The sequence below is a fragment of the Rhinatrema bivittatum genome, chromosome 11 (genome assembly GCF_901001135.1).
Source record: "Rhinatrema bivittatum chromosome 11, aRhiBiv1.1, whole genome shotgun sequence".
NCBI classification, from domain to species: domain Eukaryota; kingdom Metazoa; phylum Chordata; class Amphibia; order Gymnophiona; family Rhinatrematidae; genus Rhinatrema; species Rhinatrema bivittatum.
In genome coordinates this window covers 86,328,531-86,349,701 of record NC_042625.1, presented here as the reverse complement: position 1 = coordinate 86,349,701, position 21,171 = coordinate 86,328,531, and the positions used below count along the sequence as shown (strand labels likewise).

Sequence of the window (21,171 nt, the reverse complement as noted above, 5' to 3'; positions counted from 1 at the left end):
TCACTCTTTACATGTATCGGGGCAGCACCTGCACGGGCTCTGAAAAAGATTTGCTCTTCAGCCGTCTATGCTGTATTCACTCTTTACATGTATCAGGGCAGCACCCTCATGGAGCTCTGATAAAGATTTGCTCTTCAGCCGTCTATGCTGTATTCACTCTTTACATGTATCAGGGCAGCACCTGCACGGGCTCTGAAAAAGATTTGCTCTTCAGCCGTCTATGCTGTATTCATGCTTCACATGTATCAGAGAGATGCCTGCATGGAACACTGATGACCATTAGCACAGCAGTAGCCTCATAATAACTGACATGGCTAAGCAGGATAAAATTAAAAAAATAAAATAAAATTTAAATGCCACCAACACCCTCGGGAATTAAATAGAAATCAACTAGGAAAAAGGAGAATTTTAATGATTTTGCTGGTTTTGAATGCCAACAAAACTGACTCAAATAATAAGATTTGCTAATAACGCTGATTTAAATCCATCACAAAGAGCGACATTCCGCCAACATCTGTACGGCCGCTGCCTCTCAATTCATGAGTATTCGTGTGCAAGTGAAGGAGGTCCTTAAGGTAGCCTGGCACTGGGGATGAGACGCCTTGACCAGATGTGCTGGTGACTGTGGTGAGGTTGCTGGAGGGTAACCTGAGGCTGCCCCAGTAGAAGATGCGTCTTCCAAGATATCTGGGAAACAAAGATCTGCCCTTATGAGTTGGCAGTCTCACCTTTGGGCCAAGAGGACAATGGGGTCTCTCTAGCTACGCCCCGCACCTCTGCCAGGCCCGTTTGCCTGGTGCATGGGGAAGTCTCACTACCTGATATTTTTTTAGATCGCACAGAAGTGGCAGAAAAGGACTCAAGAGCAGTGAACTATGATGCTTGGCCATCCCTTCTCCAGTAGGGTTCCTGAAATCTGTGTAAGAGGCACACAGTGGATGTGGCCTTAGCTTGGTTCTGTTCTTTGAGTGAAGCAGGAATAAACTGAAACGGATGATTAAAACATGTTCTGTGGGGGTTTTTTTATGCAGAGAAGCAGGTTTGCATGGGCGAGGGCTGAGTGGAATGACCATGCGGTGAAGATGTGGGGATGTGACGCCTGACAACAGATGTCCGAGCCAGGGATGCCCTAAGAAATGACACCTAAGTAAGCCTAAAGGTGGGAAGATATAATAGAAACATTAAAAACTTTAAAGTATGAATCAGAAGCAAACACTGTGCAGGGGAAGGGATATTATAGAAAAAGAGGCCATGAGGCTCAGAGGGATAAGCTCAGGAGTAACCCAAGGAAACGTTTCTTCACAGGAAGGGAAAGACATGCATGGAACTGCCTCCCAGGAGGGCAAAAAACAGCAAGAGAACAAAGAGAGCCGGAGACAAGCACACAAGATCCTTCGCTGGAAAGGAGCGAGAGAGAGCCGGACATCTCTGGCGCTGCGCCGGACATGAAACGGGCAGACCAGATGGGCCTTGCGGTCAGGGCCGGTGCGGTCGCCTAGAGCGCCAAACTTTCTGGGAGCGGCAAAATCCCACCAGCATGAAGCTGAGAGGGGGTGCAGTACCTGCAAAGAACGGGGAGATGTGCTGGAGCCAGAGCCGCTGGTAGGAAGGAGCGCTGTGCTGGAGGGTAGGCTGAGGGGCGCATGACCAAAGCTTCACCTAGGGCACCAAATACTTTTCCACCGGCCCTGCTTGCGGTCTTTATCTTCCGTCCGTCACGTTCTCAGTTTCTGTTGCAAGAAGGGCCAAGGCATCCTGAACAGGAAAAGCTAAAGATAAAGCACAGATCATGTCTTCTTTGCCAGTTACAAGCAGGCCGGGCCTAGCAAAAAAAATAAAATAAAAGCTGGCATGTCAGCAGGACCTTTCATCTGCAGGAGACGGCAGTGTGTTTCCTGACCAGGACTCCAGGGTGGCGGCATAAGTTCAGAAGGGGAGGGGATGAGAGAGGAAGCCAATGTGAAATGTAACGTGGATGAGCGCAAAGTGATGCACATGGGGGGAAAAATGAATCCCAATTACCTGTGCAAAATGTTGGGGGTCCATGTTAGAAGTTAACTGCCCAGGGGAAGGATCTTAAGAGTCATTGTGGACAATACCTTGAAATCCTCAGCTCAGAGTAAGGCAGAGGTGACGAAAAAAAAAAAAAAAAAGCCAACAGAATGTTTTGGAAAGGAATAGAGAGTAAAACGGAGGCTCTCATAATGCTTTGTGTCGATCCAGGGCATGGTTATTTACCCTTTTAAATAGTACTTGGATTAGATGACACTCTGTGAAACTGACTGCTGGCAGATTTAAAATAAATCTAAGATTTCTTTTTTTGCTGACAGAAGATGTGGTCAAGACCAGTCGTAGAGCTGAGATAAAAGATTATCTGGCTAAGTTTTTGAATGAGAGATACATCTAACAGCTCTTAGCAAGGCAGGCTTGTGGATCAGCACCTCATACTTCTGGGAATGAGCAACAGGGAATGGCTCTCTCTCTACTAGGATTTGCTAGGGACTTCCAAGTGATGCGAACAGGCCATTGTCAGAGACAGGATTTGGGCTTGATGGCCCTTTGCTCTGACCCAACATGGCACTTCTTATGTTCTAACATGATGATTGAGACTCCAGTTTCCAACAGATAAACTGAAGAAGGGAGGAGGGTCTTGGTGGGGGGGATTAGAACCCAGGAAGGCCAAGTCCCATTCCTGTCCCTCATAATTCTAGACCATCCCTTACCTAATAGTGGCAGAAAACAACAGATTCATTCAGCAGTATCACCTATTGTTCACCTTACCATGAGCAGTATCACCTATTGTTCACCTTACCATGACATGTACCACCTGTTATATAACGCTTACAAGCACCAAAATCCCCTAGCAGTATTATTCCTCCTCTAATTCTCCCCTCTGTGTGCACTACTTGTCTAGCAAGTGATATTAGCAGATGGTTGTCTAGCACAGGGTAACCACATTTACCCAGTGTGATCTGCCCCTTCTACTACCCAGACTGAAGTGACCTGTGTGCTTACCCCCACCTCACTCCTGCAATCCATCACACTACACCTTCTCTCTTACAATGCTTTCTCAATGTCTAGGCTTGGGGCCTACCTTTAGGAAAAGATGGAATATAAAAGACTTATAAAAAAATGAAGTTCAATAACTTCCATGTTTGAGCCACACCTCTGCTAATGCAAAGAGCAATGCTTGAACTAGGATATACACTCACCGATCACCAGCCCCATGGACTACTACAACTCTCTATTCTCCGGTATTGCACAATACAACCTCAAACGCCTCCAACGTTTGCAGAGCACAGCAGTTCAGATTTCTGTAGGGGCCAAACCCACTGACCATGTGGCGTGAGTTTTACGTCACCTACACTGGCTGTGAGTTGAGAGCAAGAGAACATTTAAAACATTTTGTTTTGTCTTCACATGCACGAGTCAACCGGCCCCTGAATATATCTTTCCCAACTTCTGCTCTCCTACACCCCCACATGAAAATTCCGATCCTCCCAGTAAGTTCTTCTGTCCTCCCCTCCACTGACTTCACACATTCAGCTGCTCTGCCCCTAAAATACGGAACAAGATACCTCTAATGCTACACCAGGAAACCTGTTATCTCTCCTTCCAGAAAGAGAGACAAAGCTTGGCCTTGCCCTAAACTCATCCTCTAGTACCTGCCAGCTAAAGGCTCACCCACTTTCCCCACTGTCGAGCCACCGGTGTTAACTTACTTCTTACTCCTACCAAATGTACCCCCACTTCTTATCTATTTCAATCTTATATGTGTAGGTCCAGCATTTAAGTACTTGATGCCTTGCTACTTTATGTAATCCGCTTGGGGCCTACCTTTAGGAAAAAATGGAATATAAAAGACTTATAAAAAAATGAAGTTCAATAACTTCCATGTTTGAGCCACAACTCTGATAATGCACCCCAGTTCTGCCCCACAGCACCCTCCGCTATTCCAGTATGAGGACTCACACACAGAGATCTGCCAGTGCACCCCAGTCCTGCCCCACAGCACCCCCTGCTATTCCAGACCCAAGACCCTCATACACAGCTCTGCCAATGCATCTTCCACCTGCCCTGCCGCACCCTCCGCTAATGCCATTGCTTCAAAAAAAGCAAAGAGGAAACAGACAGCTGTTAAAACTTTGTGCCTTGATTTTGTGTGGTGTTGAGACCTGTTGCCATCCCAAACTCATTTCACATGTGACCAAGGCCAGAATTTAAATTCAGACCTATAAAAGTGAAAGATCAGTGTACTCACGCATCGTGCTGCCCCCCCACTTCCTGTACTGTGATGTGGAACTGTACAGGAAATGCATTGAGATTACAATTCAGACACACGGTCCCTCCTTCTCCTCAGGATGCCTGGACATCCAGCCCTGGGATTCTTGGAGGGGGAACAGTCACTCTCCAGGAAAGGCCCTCGGCTTGCCCTGATAGACGCTTGCCCCTGGCGCCATAGAAAGGAAAAAACAAAAAGCCACTGCGAGGCCTCTACAGAAGGCGTCAGTCAGCTCCAAACAGCACGAGGATTATTTATAAATTCTAATCAAGGAAGTGGAGGGGAGGGGGCATGAAATGGGCTTCTCCAGGCACGCCCTGAGCAGACATTTCCTGGGAGGATTTGCCATCCCTGCTCGGAGAGGACGGTCTTCGGAAGCCCCCCCCCCTGGCCATGCTGGGGGACGGCAAGATCTTTGGCGGAATGGTGGTGAGAGCCAACAGCAATCAGGAGCTTTTGGGTAGGGTAGGGTGGGGTATTTATTCATTTTTATAACCTGCCTACTCCACAAAGTGCACAGAGCAGGGAACAAAAAGGAGGAGGGGAGCGACTCTCCTACAGCACAGACATGCTTGAGTCTTGCAGGACCGAGCAGAGATAGCAGCCACGCTTCAAGGTTAGAAGATAAGGCCAACTTGTCTGTGCCACTGAAGCACCTCTCGATAGCTCTCTGTGGGGACTGTTAGCAAAGGTCACCCTGAGGGCCAGCCATAGTCTCTGTGGCACTTTTCTAAACAAAGCTGTAACTACAAGGCCCACAGGTGCCATGAGAGCAAAACGCAGAACTGGCTCTGCCTGCCGGACAAAACAGAGCCAATCTGGTAATGATAAATGAAATGATTCTGAGAGATCCTGGTTTTGGCTGTACACTAATCGTGCACTTAGTCCTGTGGCTTCTCCCTCCTTTTGTTTTATTTTGTTTTATTGTATTTTCCTCCTTTCAGTTCAATGTAAGCCGGCATGATGTGCCTTACGAATGTCGGTAAAGAAAAGCCTATAAATAAATAAAATAAATAAGTGAACGTAATATTGATTAAATATTTGTAGCACTAGGATCGGTTTCAGCTTCTGCAGGGTCAGCCTGGCTGAGGACAACCAAGTTATTATTTCTCCCCCTTTTTCACAAATGTCTGCAAGAAAAAAACAAAACAAAATTCTAGAATCTGAATTTTTTTTGGTTTTTTTTTTTTTTAATGCTGAACGAAAGAATCCAGCTTGGTTGTCCTCATCCAGGCTGACTCCTGGGTACCTGAAACAGACAACACCTTGCTTTGATTAAGCAAAACACTCCCCGACTTGGTAAAGGGATTTTTCTTTTAAACTAATGAATTGTGTTAAACTGCACAGCGGCGTGAAGGGCCTTGTACAGCCTGCACCCCTCTTCGGAGCCAAAAAGACTAAAATAAAAAGCTCTCTCTAATTTTGAGCTGCATTTCAGATTCTGCACTTGCAGCTGGCGAGTTCGGATAATATGGCTGGCAGTTTAAAACAAACTGAAGTCATTAATCCCGTTCTGATTTCCCTTTCACTGCTGGCAGGGTGGGGGAGATGGTATTGGTGTTTAAAAAGTTCTTTGCTTTGTTTTAAGTTGGTCATTAGCTGCTCTGATGCCCGGGGGGTGCCGGTGTACTGATCTATAGCACGGCCCGGAGGTGGGCTGACAGATCTGCTTTTCATACCTTCACTCAGTTGTCCTGCCTGTGATCATCATCAACATAGAACACAAAACCTGTTTTTGTTTCGGGGTTTTGTTTTGTTTTTTTTGTTCTGTTGGGAACCATTTGGATTTGATATACACCAAAGAGTGTAGTTTAAGGTCACACAATTGCTGCTCATGTACATAGCACCAGCTGCCTTCCTGCAGGAACAATGTCCCAGAGACATTGGGGGCTGAATTTTGGGTTTCTTTCAACTTGAAGCTCAATGAAACGGTGCTGGGGCGTTTAGCATCAAGCAAAGACGACAGCTATCGCAATTGGTACAGGGGTTGTCAGATGACAGCTCCCTGGACCTGGCGGCTGATTGGTTTCTGGGGTGGTTGTTTTTATCATCAGGCCTTTAGAGCTTGCCTCTGATTGGATGAGCTGCGTGTTCCATTCATTTCCTATCCCCGCTTTTAAATCCTTGGTCCTGTTCTTCAGCCTAAGGCGATCACCTGCCTCCACATCATACGGAATGAGTGAGCCAGTCCTCATCTTTCCAACTCCCTGTTTCAGACGTTTTCTGCTGAGAAAAACTGCAGACTTCTATGCTAAGCAAACCAGAAGCAGATAGATCTCATTCTACTTGAGAGATCACCCAGTTCAATATACCCCTGGGTGTTGTTTAAGTTCATCAAATGATTGTTTTTCAGATTCTCTGGCCTCATGAGATTAAGATATTCTGTGCGCGGAAAAGAGCCTCTTCTGTTTTTATCCCCGCCTTCCAAAGGATTTCTGATTTTATAAACGATCTATCTAGTTTTAGAAAAGTCATAAAGACTTGGCTCTCTCAGCAGGCCTGTGGTCCGCCTTGATTACAGTCTAGGGCAGGGGTCTATTGGCAATTTATTTTTTTTTTTGGAATTTACTATGTTGGTAATAAATGCAGGTTTAAAAAATTTGGTTAAGAAACTGAATGTTTAAAACTTGTTTTATTTAATTGTATTTATTGGAAATTGAATCACTGCTGCAAGCTTGCCCTGAGCATTTATCTGTAAACATTGAGGTGGTTTTAAATAAAAGTTGGTTGCGACGATGACGACGGCAAGGTTTCCTGAAAGAGGTGTGGAAACCCATCTACACGTCTCCCCCCTCCAGCATGCTGCAGCCATATCACAGACTAAGGGCCTCTCGCCATCTTCTCTGCATGGTTTTAACCGAGGGAGAGCTGGAGCCTGCCAGATGGGGAGAAAGATGTCCGTGATCCCTCTGAACTGGAGCTGGGTACTTTCCCTATGCTCCGCAATGGCTGATTCCCCCTTATCAGGCCTGCCAAATGGCCCAGGGTTTGCTGAGTGTCTGTGTAGGGCAATATCGTTCCTAGCTTTTGACTTTACATCTTCGTGCACTGTGGTACCCCGAAGCCCCTGCTTCATCCATTCACAATCAGCAGGTACCAAAACATGTCGGCTGATGAGGACCGACGAGCCAGAAGTGGCCTCACAGCCTCCCTCCAGAAACCAAGGGTCACTGGCAATTCTGCAGCAATGTTTTGAGCAGCAGGCAGGGTCTTCTTTACCCAAATACTACAAATGCAAAAGCCCGGCCCTGCTGGCAGCTGTGCAAATGATCTCCCTCCTGGAGCCATCCCCTTTGCACTGCCGCTGCCATGGGCATGGGCGTATCTGGGGTGTTGTCTGTTGGCACTGCCTTTGGCTGACTCCTGGTCAACAATACTCCTGACTCCTCTACACAGTGTGCGGCACAGCTGAGCAAATTCAAGTGCCTTTATTTGTATTTGATTTTGGGGACTGGATGTGAACAGCTGTTTCCCACGTCAGCCCCAGGTAGAGAGAGCGCCTTTTCCCAGAATGTATGATCTACAACTCCCCCCCCCCTCCCAAAATATAAACAATAATCACCACCCAAACTTTCCCACTAGAGATTAATTCAGCCATAGCTGCCCTTTCTGTGCCCACTATATAACTTATTCTATGAGTTTTCAGGGCTTCCTGGTGACCCACCATCAGCTGGGCTTTCAAGATAAATCTGCATACCTTAGAGACTCAGTCTATATGCTGCTTTCTCTAATGCATATTTGTTGGATCTCCTGAAATCGTATAGGCTGAGGGGTCACTGGGACAGGCTTGCCAAGCTGTTATCTAATCACAGTGTCATCTGCTTCTTCACCATTTTTTAGTGAGTCCTACTGAAGTGTGACAGATTTCATAGCTCTGGCAGCTGAGGAGCTCCCATTTACCTCATGGGCACTGGAACCAGTGAGGCAGATCAGACAATCAACCCAGCCCAGCCAAGCTCACCCATTGGAGCAACATTCGTCGGACAGGGATCACAAACCAGGGCTCCCCTCCTGATCACAGCTAACATGGCCCCCTACATCTGGCCACTAGATGTCACTATGGCTCATGACCGGGACTCATCTCTCCCCTCCCCACCAAGGGGCTGGATACCCTGCTTCCACGGCATTGCCAGCTCAGACCTGACCCGGAAATCAAACCCAGAACCACTGAAAGGCAGAGCACGGTCACGGAGCCACTGGACCGGCTCCCACGCAGGTTTAGTATCACAAGTGCTCCACAGACTTGTTCAGGAGGCAGCACCTTGAGTGAGGAAAGTAGGAGTGATTACTGGCTCCAGTTCAACAAGACCAGGTGAGTCCTTACTGGATTTTTATTTTTTTTTTGCAGCTTCCATTTGAAAGTGCTCTGGGAGATTTTCCATATGGGAAAACAGTGAAACCGACTCGTGTTCCCAACAATCTGGAGGCAGTAGGTCAAGGTAGGCGAAGGGAAAAGAGATGGGGTGGCTTGCACGCCACCCTCCGTGTTCTCTGCCGGCACCGGTTACCATGATGGTTTTAGCAGCTGAAATTCTCGGCTCATACTCCCCCCCAAGGGCTTATCCGATGTAACCGGGGGTGACTTAGCCAGGCTCGTGTCAAGTATATGGGCAGGTAGGAGGCTGGAAGGCCCGAGGAGGCATGCAGGGTCAGGATCAAGTTGTAAAGCAACACCTAGAGCTCCCAGCTCCATTCTTCAGTCCTCCCAGACTGATCTCTGCCCCAGGGCATGGAGATGTGGTTCTGATTTCCCTAGGGAAAGCACAGGCATGACCGGCTCGGCCCATCCCCGAAGACCTGGAGCAGCTGGCGATGATCCTACCAACCGGTTCTGTCTAAAAGTGAGTCTTCCACTAAAGATGACAAGGCAAAAATAGACACTTAAGTGCTGAAAATCTTTCCCGGGTCGGATTCCTTTGGCTGTTTGTGTTAAGCAAACTTTTTTTTTTTTTTTTTTTTAATCATTTTTATTCTGTACTCTTCACTCATTCCCTGGGTAGGGCATCTGCCTCTAGGTTTAAACATGAGAGAGTCATTTTTTTTTTCTCTCCTCCAGCAGTTTCTGCCTGCTTCTTGTGGGCTTCCAGCTCCGCTCGGCCCTGGCCCCCCTCTCTCTGCCCGGGTTACAGCATTTACAGCTGCCCCAGGTCTCATTTTGTTGTAACTCGTCTTCCAATGCCAGTTCTTGGCCATTGCCACAGATGGCGTCTTCCTCGCAGGACCTGGAACATGTGCCCGCCCCGCCTGTCCAGCAGGCGTCACTGCTGCCCAGGGGCCAAGATGCCCTCTCAGGGAGAGGGGGAGGGGAGAGCTGCCGGTTGGAAAAGCAGCAGGAACTGAACTCAGAACATGAACCTGAGTTTCCCCCGCTGCTTTATCAAAAGGAGACCTGCCCGCTGAAAAACAAGCCCCGTGGGTGTTATCTGCTCGTCAGCTCACACAAATGATCTAATTCTCACATGGGCCTGGTGATCTTCATGTGCTCGGATTATCTTTCCTTCTTCCTAGCTTTGAGCGAAAGGGGCTAACTAAGAACCACAGTCATTTCTTAATTTTGTGGAAAACCAGCAATCTTTATTTAGTTACCTGCCACTTTTACCTAGGTGCTTACAAAGCATTTCAGCTGGTTTGCATCCCTGGCCCAGAGAGCTTATAGCACAAGTATGAATGCAGGGAGGTTCAGCGACTGACTCAAGGTCGCTCAGTGATATGGTGGAGGGGGGGTGCAGAGCCAGCAGCGTTGCGGGTCTGTAGATCTGTCTTCTGATGGCAGCCTTTGAAATAAAGTAGCCAGCTGGCAAATGGGAGAGCAAGAGACCTCATTTCGGCAACCAGTTTGCCCCGGAAAGTGACTAGTAGGCTAGCAAGCCATTTCTGGCAGCAGAGGGGTTAAAAGTACATTTCACAGCCCTTTCTCCTGGCTCCATGGAGGGATGTGGGTACAGCGCGTGGTGGCGAGGAGCCCTCCTCCCCTGCTTCCTCCGGATCATGAGGAGGTCTGTGTAAGCCACTTCTGGCAGCACCGGGAATGCTTGTTTAAGAACGGAAGCAGGGAGCTGAGGGCTTCCACCTGGCGAGGGGGGAGCCCAGCTGGACCAGCCACTCCGGCATCCGACTGACTCCAGCCAGTCTGCCCTGCCATCTGGAACGCATATCAGAGACAGCACAAGCTTCCTTAGGAATGCGTTCACCCCATTTCCACCCCCCCCCCAGTCTGCCCGCCTTCCAGGAGACCCGAGAGAGGGGGGGGCATATCCACAACCCCCCCCCCCTCCTCACCACCACTCACCTCCATTATTCTCATCTCCCACTGTCTCCCTGTTGTATAAAACACACACCCTGACCCCTCCTTACTGAGTCAGACGGGGCACCACTGACTCATGGACTCACTGAAGACATTCAGGCTTAAAGCGTGGTAGAAGTTTCACCCACATCCGCTATTTTCCCTGTCGCCTGGCCCTCTCCCCTCCTCTCCTCCTTCAGCCCAGGCCATGCCAACATGCAATTGTCTTTTCTTCAGCTGTGAAGCTCCATCCGGTGTCTGCCAGTCGGCAATTTATTTCTTTTCAGGAAAAAAAAAAACAACTCTCTTGCGATGCCCTGAATTTTTTTTTTTTTTTTTTTTTTACTGGTTTGCAACTTTCTGCCTGCAAAAAAGTGTCCTTGCCAGAGTGGGGGATTCAGGACACCCCCTACCACCCAGGGTCTCCGTTCCAGATCCCCCTCAGAAGGTTACAGTCGTTCTCCTGTTGAGTGAAACTCTCTGGAATATGTAGACAACTGATTGACGGGAATATTTATATTGTTGGGGGGCAGGGAATTAGATGTCTCTTTCTCTCCGGGACTAATGACCCAGACGATACGGGCCACTCTGCTGGCAGAGGGCTGAAAGGGAAACCTCCTCTGAGATGGCCCAAACTTTTGACCCTGCTGGACGAGAGACCACAGCGTGGGCGTCCTGCCCCGGGGCCGGGCCGTGAATGCACCGGTTCTTAACAGCGAGCAGCCGTTGGGCACGGTGTGCAGTCTTGAGAATTTATGCTTTCTAAAATTAGCTTCCTTGTGCAGGCGCACAGAGTCCGCTTCAGCTAACCTGCAGCTCGTGGCCTGGGATCAGGGCCAAGCATCCTCGCACAGCAGTCGTGCTGAGCCACTCGGCTATCCGGCTCCTTGGGGCAGGAGGAGGAGGAGGACCGTGTTCTGCCTGCCCAGTTTACTGCCCCCCCCCCCCAGGCAACGGATAGGTCGTCCCCCCCTGTACCCACAGCATTGGGCAGTGACCCGGGCAACAGCTGGACGACGGCGGCAGCATGGAGGAGAAGGGCGGGGCTGAGCCCAACGCTTCTGCCAGGGCCGCAGCTATGTGGAAGAAACCACGGCAGTTTCGGCCTGCGAGCCGGGGTGGGAAGATGGGGAGAGGGGGGGTACTCACGTCTTACAAAATTCCACCTGATGGATGAGGGCGAGAGCCACCTCGCCTGCCCCACGTTCCTTCCCTAAGGCAACACCACCGACCCCCGCCCGACTTCCGCCCCACTTTCCCACTGGCAAGGATCCCCTGTGCTCGCCCCACAGCTTGAACTCTCTGAACACCTTTGCCCCCTGTCCCCTGCCTCAGGAGGCTGTGCCATGCACTCACCACCCAGAAACACTTTGTCACGCTGGAGCTGTCCACCCCCTTCCCATGACCCCGGCCTCCTGCCTTCCAGACTCCTCGCATGACCCCCCCCCCCCCCCCAGCTCTAGGCACGTTTGCCTCGTTTGAGGCTTCAGAGGCCGGTTCCTTCAGTGGAGACGCATCAAGATCTCGAGTGACTCAGCTGACAGGGTGATCCTCCTATCCAGCCCTCAGCAACATCCGATTCTGTGCTCAGGGGATACCAATGGTCATACCAGGCGAATGCAGTGTGGCCCCCTCCTTCTGTGATCAGCACAGTAAGGAGTCCCTAATCCCCAAAAGACCACTGGCTCCATAAATGTCCCCCACCGTTTCCTCACCTCTGCAACAAGAACCTGCTGGGTCTGTGGTTGGACAGGAGAGGTTTAATAATTATTTGTTCTTTCATCACCCAAACGCTGGCTTTTTGCGCTGCCTGCCATCCCATTTCAGCCCAGGGCTTAAAAAGCGAGTTTTGCAATAGATTTTTTTTTTCCCAGGTGATTCGACAACAGAGCCTTTATCCCCTGCACCTGGAGGAGCCGGTAATACCGTGCCATAAACCAGGTGACAGACTGCCGAGAACCTTGAAAGGAAAGAGAAGGAAGAGACGCTGGCCAACCTCACACCTGTTCTTGGCTGGCTCTTGGGAAATTGCTGTGTGCGTGCGTGTATGTGTGTGTGTGTGTGTATGTGTGTGTGTGTGTGTACTGTACATACACAGTGTAGAGTGAACACTGCAAGCCTGTTTTCCCAAGGTTACTCTGCAACCCTCTCGTACCACATGGTGAGGGATGTGTATGGGATTGTTGGGGATAAACAACACTGTATGTCTGTCTGCCGTATGTACTTTACTTAATGGGCTGTGCACACTGGGTCACAACCTGGCCAGATCTGTGCAGAGACTGAGCAACTGTACGGACCGATCCCGGTAATCTTCTAGCAACATTTTCTGAGTATTAATGTGTCTTTCCTAAGACTGTTTCAAAGCAGGTGTCACCGTTTGTGCTTTTGGGAGAGTAACTGTGTCCTGATATGGAAGGCTTGTGACGGGTGTTGTCTGTGCAGTGTGCTCCTAGGATATTGTTAGGCACATTATCCTACTATAATGCGGGGCCACCAACAAAGCTTTTAAGGGCCCCCTCTGATTCATCCCAATCCTTTGCCACCAAAATTTCCCTTCTTAATAAACAACTTCTTAATAGTTATGTAACCCTAAGTCAGCTCCTTGGGGTATGAACTCACCATCTCTCCTTTCTCCAAAGACGGGTGACAGTGGAGGATGTAATAGATCAGACTGACAAGCTAAAGAATAACAAATAACCAGGACCAGATGGCACCCTTGCCAGAGCTCTAAAAGAACTAAAACAGAAATTGCTAACCTGCTACCAGAAATCTCTCACCTATCATTTAACACAGCAATAGTTCCTGAAGACTGGAAGGTGGCCAATGTGACACCAGTTTTTAAAATGGGCTCCAGGGGTGAGCCAAGAAACTATTTATCAGTGAACCTGATGTCAGTGCGCAACAAAATGGTAGAAGCTGTTCTTAAAAACACAATCTCTGCCCATATAGATAGACGTGGCTTAATGGAGAAGAGTCAACATGGTTTAAGCAAAGGGAAGTCTTGTCTCAGCAACCTTTTAAATTTTTTTGAAGATGTAAATAAACATGTAGAGAAAGGTGAGCTGGTTGATATAGCAAATCTGGATTTTCAGAAGGCATTTGACAAGGTCCCCCATGAAAGACTCCTTAGGAAATTACAAAGTTATGGGATAGGGGGCGCTGTTCTATTTGGGGACTGGTAACTGGTTAAAAGGCGGAAACAGAAATGGTTTTGCAAATGGAGAAAGGTTGTTAGTGGAGGACCACAGGGATTGGTACTGGGACCTGCGCTGTTTAATATAAACATAAATGATCTGGAAAAGGGAACGACGAGTGAAGTGATCAGATTTGCAGATGACACCAAATTATTCAGTTATGAAAACAGCAGCAGATTGTGAGGATTGCAGAAGGAGCTTGTGAGACTGGCAACTGAGTGGCAGATGAAATTTAACGTGGAAAAGTACAAGGTGATGCGCATAGGGAAAGTAATCCCAGCTACAGGTAGGGATGCTGGGTTCTGTACTGGGCATCACCACCCAAGAAAAGGAGCTTGGCGTCCTGGTGGGCAGCACATTGAAATCCTCTGCTCAGCGCGTGGCGGTGGTCAAAAAAGCAAACAGAATGTTAGGAATGATCCTTAATAAAATGGAAAATATCATACTGAATCTGTCGAATATTCAGTGCAGTTCTAGTCACCCCCTCTCTAGAAAAACACAGCGGAACTAGAGGAGGGCGAAAAAATGGTAAAGGGGAAGGAACAGCTCTCCTATGATGAGAGGCTACGCAGGCGAGGGCTCTTCAGTTGGAAGAGAGGCAGAAGTTTATAAAATTATAAGTTTGATGGAACAAGTAAATAAAGGGTGGTTATTTGCCCTTTCAAATAAAAACTAAAACACTCCATTAACCTAACCACTAGCAGATTGAAAAAATTCATAGAAAGTACTTTTTTCACTGTGCACTATCAAGCTGTGGGAGCTGTTCCCAGAGCATTGCACAGTTTAGGAAATTTGGACAAATTCCTGGAGGAAAAGTCCATAGCACATTGGGGCCGATGCAATACAGCGCACTCACACGAGAATACTGTTTAACCCGCTGTCGGAGGCGGGTTAAATAGGCATTAATGCAATAGGGGGATTAGCGCCTATTTAATGCGCATCCGACGCAGAGTGAATGAGTTAGCGCTCATCACATGCAAATGCACGCGAACGAGGCTATTACTCGTTCACTCCGCATTCAAAAAAATAAGTGTGCGTCTCAGACTTATCGCTCAGCTAATAACGCCTGCCTGGAGCAGGCGTCAATAGCTGAGCACCTGTAAAAGAAGTACAGAAAAGCAGAAAAAAACTGCTTTTCTGTACTTCTTCAATAAAACAAACAAACAAACAAAAAGGACCTCAGCAGACCACCGAGTTATGAAGACCGACACTGGTAAATTCAGCATCGGTTTTCATAACTGGCTGTCTGCAAGTAACGAAAACGGACGCCGATAAACTGACGCAAGTTTACCAGCGTCGGTCTTCATAACCGACAGCCGCCGCGGGGTCACGTTAGCAAGGAGGCACTAAGGTCGCAAAGCGACCCTAGCGCCTCCTTGCTAGCGCGACCCCCTAATTTGCATATTGCATGGCGCCCCCCCCCTGCAGGCACCATGCGTGCGCTAAGAAAGCGGGCGTTGAAAAGTCAGCACCCGCATTCCACAAAATTTATTGCATCGGCCCCATTATTAGCCAGGCAGACTAAAGGATGCTGGGAGCGAGCAGCAGGGATTAGATCCACTTCATGGGATCTGCCAGGTACATTCCAATGTGGGAATGAAGAAAGGTGGATCTATATACAGACAACAACCAACAAGGACTGAATTATTTAGTCTGGGTGGGCAGGTGGGCGTAGCTTGCTTATTGCGGCGGTTGCTACCCCTAATTGGGCTAGATATTTCACTTAGATGCAATTCCAACACTGCTCTCTCATTAATGGTGGGGGTGAAAGGGAAATAGAACCAAAAGGTTACTAAGAGCCAAGAGTAACATAAGTATGAGAAAAAAAAAAGTGCGAAACTTGCTGGGCAGACTGGATGGACCGTTTGGTCTTCTTCTGCCGTCATTTCTATAGATGTTTCTATATATACTTGCAACCTGGATTGGCCGCTGTCAGACAGGATGCTGGGTTCAATGAATCTTGGTCTGACCCAGCATGGCAATTCTTATGTTCTTTGAGGTTTTACGTATAGGCACTCTTCCCTTAACCATTTTTATGCAGACATATCCAGTCTTCAAGTTTTATTTGTCAGGGAGGGCGATATCAAAGCCCTTTCCCCTGGTAAACATGTAATTTACCTGGGTAAGTGGGAGCTATGAATGCAGCCCAACCTGTCTGCAGGTGAGAGTAAGCAGGTGGTCATATTTTAGCAATTTATTAATTTATTTATTTGAAAACTTTTCTATACCGTATTAGTGGGCACATCACACCGGTTCACATTTTAACAAAAAGGCAAGAAAATACATACAACAGGGCTACGGGAAGGGATCAATAATGAAGAAAAGGCTGAGTAAAGGCAACAATGGAACTTTTGGTAATACATATAAATTAACAAATAACCAAATGCGTTCTAACAGTGTACAGCGTCAATACTATCTACATGGATTCAGACTGGATGGCAATGCCCATGACTCCCTCCCCTCCAGCCTATCCAGGGTTCAAATCAGGAGTTTTCCACGTGGCAATGCACAGCCCTTACCACCTGGTGCCACTGGTCCGGCCCAATGTGGGCGGATTTGATCGCTGCCCTTCCATAGAGCCCATGTTTCCCAGTTCAAGGCTCAACAGGGCATTTCAATCTGATATTAAATATAACAGTTCTAGGCCAACCTGACTCCCCACACTGCAGAACTCACCTGTCTCACTCAAGCTTCCCAGCGACTGGCTGCCCCCCTCCCACTTCTAAAATAGACGGCGAATCCTACCAGTGTGTGTGACCCTCGGACTCTTAGCAATATCTTTAATTACCTTCAGCCAGTTTGTCAGCTCCGAATGCCTGAAGACTACATATCCCAAGTGTGGCCTTCATGAAGTCCTCTAGGGCTCCCTCTGGAGGTCATTTGCCCAAACTGCAGGAAAGGCATGCTTTCTTTCTTGCAAGTTGTTGAAGAGAGTTTTAAGGTCTGGAAAGCTCAAGTTAGTTCAACATAAAGAGATTACTTGATATATATTTATATTCAATAAAAAGAGATTACCTGCTATATATTTATATTTGCTCAATAAAATGATTACCTAATATATATATATTTGTTTTTATTTTTGTTAACCTTGATTTCTGTGTCTTTAAGTATTGCACGCGTCTACATTCCAACAACCCTACCTACGAAAAGGCAACAATGCACCTATTACAACAGGCACTGGGACACCAATACACCTCCTACAGGGACAACAAAACAGACCAAGTTGCTACAGATCCCTCAGAATCTTTCACCCGAGTCACGCACACGATACACAGACAGCTGCTCCCCGAATACAGAATAAGGGACCACAGATTAGAAACAGAAGTGTGCAGACAACCCCTGAAGTGGAAACCCCCCAACAAGGCGCCGGGAAGCTACGGACAATCCAAGTATCTGTGCATGGCATTTGCAAGGGGAGGGGGTCAGTAAACACGGTGAATTGAAATCCAGCAGCAAAAACAGCTAAAATGCATCCAAATTATTGACTCCCCTCTCCTACCTCACTACATGTTCGGGAAGGCTGAGGCGGCGGTGCGCATGCTTGTTGGATGTGATTGTGCAGAATATTTTGCTTACGCGCGCAAGGCAGCATGGGTGCCCGCGGGGAGATGGGAAGGAAGGGACCCGCACCCTTGCTTTTCATGATTATTTCAAAAACGATTTCTGTGATTTTGATTCTTTATTGCCCCCGCTCCAGAAAAAAAAAATTACCGTAGGCATTCATGCGAGGGAGTGACTGCTCCCTGAAGGGTCCCCGGTGAGTGTGTGGGGGAGTTTAGCGGTGCCCTTGGAGAACCCCAGGGTGCATGGGGGAGTTGTCCTCTGGCAGCCCTGGTGAGCACAGAGCAATGATTGTTCTCAGTTAGACCCTGGAGGGCACAGGGGAGTGAGTGCCCACTCTGAGTTCCCAGAGAACAGAGAGGAGTGGCTGCTCTCTCTGATGAGTGCATGCTATGTAAACTCTTAAGGGCGTTTGCACCCGAGGGGTCATGGTTGCTGTGAGAGATGTCTCTTAGGATTTTTTATGCACTATGATGAGTCAGAATTATCCATCTTGTCACCTACAGTGCATGAGTTGGCCCTTTTACTCTATAAGAGACACCTCCTTGCTGCCGATAATTTACAACCGAAAGCTCAGCAAGGGAAGAAATACTGTGCCTTCCTCCTACACAGGCCCAGCTCGCTGACACGCTGCACCCTACCACTTTCATGCCCAGCTGTGCTACCATATAATATTCTCCCTAGAAGGGGTGGGTGCAGGAGGGATAGGGAACACATCTGGACCATAGCTCCAAGCCATGCTGGATCTCAGTAGCACAAAAGCTCCCTTTAGGCATGGTGGGGAGGCTTTCCCCAAACTGTGGCCCTTAGACAGGAGGTGGCTGGGCTGAACGCAGCAAGCATGGGCCCCTCGATCTCTGCCTACCCTCCCATTGGCCAGGGAGGGATTAAGGAGACCTTGGGCTATGCCCTGTGCAGAGGTCCCTTTACCCCCATCAACCACTCTTGTGCTCAGCCTGACCCCTTAAAGGAGTCGCCATTCTAGGCTTGAGGCCTGGGTGACTTCCCTATCTACCACTCCTGCCCTATCCCCTTCACGTCTTTTCCCGGACTCTTTTGTGGCTCCCCTGATGCTTCTTTGCCGCTCCTCTTTCCATAGTTGAACCTTCACCCTAGTGCCGGACTGCGTATAGATTCATGTCTGGGCGCACATCCCAGAATTCCTACAGAAACACAAGACAGGACCCGTAGGATATAGGTAAGATCTGTCTAGAACTTATCTGGCTTACAACTGCAATAATGCTTTCAGGTCTTTTTGTCAAAACTCGGGAGTGTGCAGCTCCTTTCTGCCCTGCAGGAAGTGACCCCCTTCACCCTTCCTGTCCAGCCCAGCTGTGCGGCCGAGGCCAGATTCGGGCACCCACCGGAACGCTGCACACGTGCAGTTGTGGTTGGAGTCCACATGCCCTGCGATGGCTGAGCGTCTCTCCCTCTCCGCTCCCCTCCAGGGTCCGTCAGCGTTCCTCTGCAGCATCCCTGGCCCCAGCTGACTTGATAGTATTGGCATTAAAAAGAAATAACATTTTGTGTTTGCAGAGGAAATTGCAAATCATGTTGGAAACTGGTGGTTTGCGAAACCATTTTTTTTTTCAAATATTATTTAGAGTTTATTGGGTTTATATATTTATTTGCAGAAACTGGTCTGCAAAAAACTCTCTTCTGATTTAGTAGCGATTGCCTGTGGGGAGACTGGAGAAGCTGGTGCTGGGTTGCATAGGGGAGTTTTTAGGTTCATCTACCCAGAATGGAAGGATCTGCACTGGGCAACTCTGGGGGGTGGGGGGAGGCAGTTTGCTGCTTATCTGACCTTCCTTTACTAGGTTTGCATTTCCTGGAGTTCTTCCTTTCAGGGTAGAAAGCTGCAATCCCTGCTCTAAAACTCCGCCATAGGGCTTTCTTTAAAACAGAAAAAAAACCAAAAAACAAGATAATCTTTCCCCCATCCTGTGCCTGGGGTCCTTATTCAGTCAAACAATTTTTTCCCCATAATTTGGATATTTTTCCTGGTGTATGCAGTTCGTCAGGAGTAAAATGACAAAATCCCCTGCTGGTATCTTGGTCCTGTTCCTCCCCCCTCCCCGTCTCTAGGACCTTTTCCTAGTCTGACTTGGACTGAGCTTCTCTCCTGCAGCCCTCGGGCCCTGGAGGGTGCACAGCAGAAGGTGCTGCATGCAAGGGGTGGCTGCTTCCTCGTCCTGGCAGAGAAGGCAGGAGGAAGGTGGACGGGGTTGAGGCGAGAGGCCTTCCCCAAAACTGCATAATGACAAAGTATTTGAGAACCGGGGAAAGTCAGACCGAGTCCAGCGCCCTGTTTTCAGCCCGGCCCCCCGAAGTACAGAGAGCTGGAGCGACTCGCCCAGTTTGCCCGGAGTCAGAGACTGGGCCCCAGGGAGATAAAGCGAACTTTCCCCAGGGCTGCTAAAGAATTGGCAGCGAGGGGGCGTCGACTTCAAGTTCCAGGGCATCACCTGAAAAAATCAGCATCCAATTCGGACCCCGCCCCCCTCTCAGTGATTCCATTTAATACCTGTAGGTCCTAAGGCAGTGGGAGGGGGGAGCTGTTTATTGGTTCATAACTAGAAGCCCCTTTGTACATGAGGAGGAACTGAGGGGGGGCCTGCAGAAGAGGGGAGCTTCCCAAGCAAAGGCAGGCCCCCCTTCTATCTGCTGAGGCCCATCTGTCACTATTGGCGCGTGGGAGCACTCGTGCCCACACACAGCTCCAGTATACAATATAAATAAATACCAGTCATGCTTTGATAGGATCTCGCCTGCAGGCACCGGCTGGGGTTAGTACCAGCTGGAATTACAATGAGGCAACAGCTTACCTTTTGCCGAAGAGGAACACAGACCTTTGAACAAGAGCAAAGCTGCCAGAGCCTGCAGGGTGCTGAGGGCTGGGATCCCTCTGTACTGCAGTGGGTGCCAGCAGCTCGTGTTTACTGGAAACATCTGCCGTTCCCAGTCCGCAGCTTTTCCTGGAAGCCCGCCTTGGGCTCTGCTGAGATGTTGGGCTGATGGGGGGCCTGGGGGTCTTCCACTCGCTGTGTGCGTGAGTGGCAGAGCAGCTTTGGAGTCTTTATCACTCAAAGTTAGTGAGCAAGGGGGGCTATTTTGCAAGTGCGCCAAGCAGAAAACGTTGCTGGAAGAGTGAGCCTGTCCCTCCCTGAAGGGCGTGAAGGGGTGGGGGAGCCGCACTCCCTCAGAGGCCAGTGAGGGTGGAAAGTGCTTGCCTTTACTCCAATCTCTAAATACAGGCCCAGAGTAACTTCCCCATAATCTCTTACTGGATAGGGAGGGAGGGAGGGAGGAGAGCTGGGTTTCCTGCACAGGTAAATGAAGGGATAAATCCCTTGAGGAAAGGGTGGAGAGAGGAGAGCAGTAGCCCCTGAGGGGGTGGCTCCCTGGGGCTGATGGGGGGGATGAGGCAGAAGCAAGCTCTCTGCTCCTTCTAGTGAGGGGGTCGTATCCCTCGGGGGAGTGGGGTGCAGGGCCTGTGCGTCCTGCAGAAGTGAAGGAGGGAGGAGAGCTGTGCTCCCTGCAGGAATGAGCTGGAAAGCTGTGAGAGGGAGTGAGCTGGGGGCGAGGAGAGCATGTGCCTGCCAGACAGTCAGGTCGGGACCCTCTTAATTAACTGATTTAGCCTTTTCTATTGCTCAAGCACTGAGCGAGCGTCTCCTAACAGCAGGGATGGATTAGGGAACCTTGGACCCCCGCCACGGGCCCTGCCCCAGGGTCGGATTGTGACTTGCAGAGATCCTAGACTACGTCAAGCTTGAGAGACCCCCAGAGCATCACTGAAACCTGAAATATTTAGAGGACCCTCATCATCTGAGTCTCTGAAGTGCGGT

The 21,171-nt window shown here is 49.0% G+C and overlaps 1 long non-coding RNA gene across 3 annotated transcripts in view; it reads right to left on the bottom strand.

Moving 5' to 3' along the window:
- LOC115072944 overlaps positions 1-20,473 on the bottom strand; it is a 52,588-nt gene extending 32,115 nt beyond the window's left edge. For 2 of the 3 annotated variants that reach the window (XR_003851891.1, XR_003851892.1), the window contains exon 1: positions 16,548-20,473. This is a non-coding gene — a long non-coding RNA (uncharacterized LOC115072944). The remainder of the gene's footprint in view (positions 1-16,547) is intronic. The other variant, XR_003851893.1, reaches the window with a different exon arrangement.
- Between the last annotated feature and the right edge of the window lie 698 nt (positions 20,474-21,171).